This window comes from Abrus precatorius, unplaced genomic scaffold (assembly GCF_003935025.1).
Source record: "Abrus precatorius isolate BTA unplaced genomic scaffold, Abrus_2018 Scaffold6, whole genome shotgun sequence".
In the NCBI taxonomy this organism is placed as follows: Eukaryota; Viridiplantae; Streptophyta; class Magnoliopsida; order Fabales; family Fabaceae; genus Abrus; species Abrus precatorius.
The window spans coordinates 2,413,908-2,418,727 of NW_020874406.1; positions in this window are offsets into that span (position 1 = coordinate 2,413,908).

Sequence of the window (4,820 nt, forward strand, 5' to 3'; positions counted from 1 at the left end):
TCTTTTACTTAGTCGCTAAGACACGCGTGTAAAAGGCATCCAAATTCTGATTTGGGTCTCGCCTGGGTCCTCTTTTGCTTAGTTGCTAAGGAACGCGTGCAAAACTTATCTCGGGCCACTGAAACACCTTGGAAGTGACTGCTAGGACTAATAGGAAGAGTTCCTTGCCTCTCTCTCGCCTCCTGGCGCCTTTGGGCCCAAATTCCGATTTGGGTCTCGCGTGGGTCATTTTTTGCTTAGTCGCTAGGGAACGCTTGCAAAACTGATCCCGTGCCACTAAAATATCTTGGAAGTAACTGCTAGGACTAATGGGAAGAGTTCCCTGTCTCTCTCTCGCCTCTTGGCGCCTTTGAACCCAAATTTTGATTTGGGTCTCGCCTGGGTCCTCTTTTGCTTAGTCGCTAAGGAACCCATGCAAAACATATCTCGGGCCACTGAAACCCCTTGGAAATGACTGCTAGGACTAATAGGAAGAGTTCCCTGTCTTTCTCGCCTCCTGGCGTCGTTGGGCCCAAATACTGATTTGGGTCTCGCCTGGGTCCTCTTTTGCTTACTCGCTAAGACACGCGTCTAAAAGGCACCCAAATTCTGATTTGGGTCTCGCGTGGGTTGTCTTGTGCGTAGACGCTAAGGAACGCTTGCAAAACTCATCCCGTCCACTAAAACATCTTGGAAGTGACTGCTAGGACTAATGGAAAGAGTTCCTTGTCTCTCTCTCGCCTCCTGACGCCTTTGGGCCCAAATTTTGATTTGGGTCTCGCCCGGGTCTTCTTTTGCTTAGTAGCTAAGGAACGCATGCAAAACACATCTCGGGCCACTGAAACACCTTGGAAATGACTGCTAGGACTAATAGGAAGAGTTCCCTGTCTGTCTCGACTCCTGGCTCCGTTGGGCCCAAATCCTGATTTGGGTCTCGCCTGGGTCCTGTTTTGCTTAGTCACTAAGACACGCGCCTAAAAGGCGCCCAAATTCTGATTTGGGTCTCGCCTGGGTCCTCTTTTGCTTAGTCGCTAAGGAATGCGTGCAAAACTCATCTCGGGCCACTAAAACACCTTGGAAGTGACTGCTAGGACTAATAATAATAGTTCAATGTCTTTCTCTCGCCTCATAGCCTTTAGGCCCAAATTCTGATTTGGGTGTCGCCTGGCTCCTTTTTTGCTTAGTCGCTAAGGAACGGGTGCAAAACACATCTCGAGCCACTGAAACTCCTAGAAGTGACTACTAGGACTAATAGCAAGAGTTCCCTGTCTTTCTCTCGCCTCCTCGCGCCTTTGGGCCTAAATTCTGATTTTGCTCTGACCTGGGTCCACGTTTGGTTTGTCGCTAAGGAATGCATGGAAAACTAATTTCAGGCCACTCAAAAACCTTGGAAGTGACTGCTAGGACTAATAGGAAGAGTTGCCTGTCTCTCTCTTTCCTCTTGGCGCCCTTGGGCCTAAATTCCAATTTGGGTCTCGCTTGGGTCCTCTTTTGCTTAGTCGCTAAGGAATGTGTGCAAAACTTATATCAGCACACTGAAACACCTTGGAAGTGACTACTAGGACTAATAATAATGCTTCCATGTCTCTCGCTCGCCTCCTGGAGCCTTTGGGCCCAAATTCTGATTTGGGTCTCTCTTGGGTCCTCTTTTGCTTAGTCACTAAGGAACGCGTGCAAAACTCATCTCGACCCACTGAAACACCTTGGAAGTGACTGCTAGGACTAATAGGAAGAGTTACCTGTCTCTCTCTCGCCTCCTCGCGCCGTTGGGCCCAAATTTCAATTTTGGGTCTCGCCTGGGTCCTCTTTTGCTTAGTCGCTAAGACATGCGTACAAAACTCATCTCGGGCCATTGAAATAGCTTCGAAGTAACTGCTAGGCCTAATACGAAGAGTTCCCTGTCTCTCTCTCGCCTCCTCGTGCCTTTGGGCACAAATTCCGATTTGGGTTTTGCTGGGTCTTCTTTTGCTTAGTCGCAGAGGAACACGTGCAAAACTCATCTCCGGCCACTAAAACACCTTGGAAGTGACTACTAGGACTAATAGGAAGAGTTCCCTGTCTCCCACTCGCCTGCTGACGTCTTTGGGCCTAAATTCCAATTTGGGTCTCGCATTGGTCCTCTTTTGCTTAGTCGCTAAGAAACGCGTGCAAAAGGCGCCAAAATTCTGATTTGGGTCTCGTTTGGGTTCTGTTGTTAGCAATCTACACTAGCAAGTGCACTAGGATTGCAGCAAGTGATGAGTAAATTTAAGATCCAAATATCGTCTCCACAGGGAATTTAGATTCAAGTATCACTTCATAGAATTATAACCATTTAAGCTTTTTCGAAATTGTAAGGAGAGTGGTAACATCTAATAACAGCAAACTGGAACAATTAAAAGTAAAATGAACTTGCAGAAAACAAAACAATGAACACACAGTTATGTGATAACAGAGGAAGAAACCATAGCTAGGGAATTGCTCCACCAAAACTCCAATGTTTAATCAATAAAGTTCTGAATTAACAAGCAATTGGAAAGAATGACAATCAGTTTCACATTATACTATTCAGAGGTTAATTCCTTAACTCAGTGAACCTAACATTCAATTAAACCATTCTAATTCCTTAGATCTAATTCAATTCAATGTTGCTTTAAGTGTAAGAAACCAAAAGATTGCAAGATCAAAGTTCCTTATCCCTAAGAAAACTAAAATCTCGGTGATTGGTTCAGATCTGAAGAACAAATTCAATTTCCATTGACAAAGGTTCCTCTGAATTTAGTTAATCAAATTTCCATTCAATTCACACGTGAAGTTCAGAATCAATCACTCAATCTATTCCAAAGCTTGAAATCCAGATCCAAATCAATTCAACATGTTCATTTCAGATCTACAATCCCTAACTACGAACGAATTACACAGCCATGGCAGCAGAAGAAAAAAAAGAAAGAGAAGAAGAGAAGAAGAAACTCAGAAACGCCATGGAAGCTTGCTCCACTCCAATTCCTCTTCGTGAAGCTCCAAGATCTGAATCCCCACTCCTCTCTCTCACTTCCTCTAACCAGAAACTAACTAAAAAAACTGAAATGAACAGAATCCCTTTTTTCCGGATCGTTTCTGGTATTTATAAAATTTCCCAGATTTTCACGTCATCACTTTTATGAGAAATAGTAGTTACGCAGAGAGTTTTTGGTTGCGCGTTAACACTTTTCCCAGAAATAGTGGCCACGCGCATTTTCCTGATATTGAGAGCTCTCTGGAACTATCACTCTTGATGATAAAAGTGACAATGCAGAGCCAAGGTAGTTGCGCGTTATCACTTTTTCTGATAAAAGTGACTACGCGCAGCTCGCCAAGTTGAAGATTCTCTGGAACGATCACTTTTGATGACAATAGTGGTTACGCAGAGCTTTCCTGATATTTTGCCTCTCTGGAACTATCACTTTTAATAATAAAAGTGGTAACGCCCAGGCTTCACTTCTTCTTTGAGCTCTGAAGTGATCACTTTCACTGACAATAGTGACCACGCCCAGTCTGCAATTTCTTATTCTTGAGTTTTTGGATTCCAGACTTGCTTCATTCCACTTCCTTGTCATCAAACTTCCATGAATATGATCCTTGCTTAATTTATTCCTACAAAAACTAGATTAAAAACTTAATTCCTAAGCAAAAATTTCACAATTGCTAAAATAACTACATATGTAAACAAAATTCAATTCTTTCTCTTTTTCTAAGTTTTTCTGCTTTCTTTATATATTTTTCTTATCATTTGTGTTAGAATTATGCTAAAATATCAGTCAAAATATAGATTCATCAGGTTCTCTTTTGCTTAGTCGCTAGGGAACGTGTGCAACCCTCATCATGGGCCACTGAAACACCTTGGAAGGGACTGCTAGGACTAATTGGAAGATTTCCCTATCTCTTTCTCGCCTCCTGGCGTCTTTGGGCCGAAATTTTGGTTTGGGTCTCGCCTGGGTCCTCTTTTCCTTTGTCGCTAAGAAAAGCGTGCGAAAGGCGCCCAAATTCTGATTTGGGTCTCGCCTGGGTCCTCTTTCGCTAAGTTCCTAAGGAACGCATGCAAAACTTATCTCGGGCCACTGAAACACCTACGAAGTGACTGCTAGGATTAATAGGAAGAGTTCCCTGTCTCTCTCGCCTGCTGACGCCGTTGGTCCCAAATTCTGATTTGGGTCTCGCCTCGGTCCTCTTTTGCTAAGTCACTAAGGAACGCGTGCAAAACTCATCTCGACCCACTCAAACACCTTAGAAGTGACTGCTAGGACTAATAGGAAGAGTTACCTGTCTCTCTCTCGCCTCCTGGCACCGTTGGGCCCAAATTTCAATTTTGGGTCTCGCCTGGGTCCTCTTTTGCTTAGTCGCTAAGACACGCGTACAAAACTCATCTCGGGCCATTGAAACACCTTCGTAGTGACTGCTAGGACTAATACGAAGAGTTCCCTGTCTCTCTCTCGCCTCCTCGTGCCTTTGGTCCCAAATTCTGATTTGGGTCTCGCCTGGGTCCTCTTTTGCTTAGTCGCTAAGACACGCGTGCAAAACTCATCTCGAGCCACTGAAACACCTTGAAAGTAAATGTCAGGACTAATAGAATGAGTTCCCTGTCTCTCTCGCCTCCTGGAGCCGTTGGGCCCAAATTCTGATTTAGTTCTCGCCTGGGTCCTCTTTCGCTTAGTCGCTAAGACATGCGTGCGAAAGGCACCCAAATTCTGATTTGGGTCTCGCCTGAGTCCTCTTTCACTAAGTCGCTAAGGAACGCGTGCAAAACTCATCTCGGGCCACTAAAACACCTTCGAAGTAACTGCTAGGACCAATACAAAGAGTTCCCTGTCTCTCTCTCGCCTCCT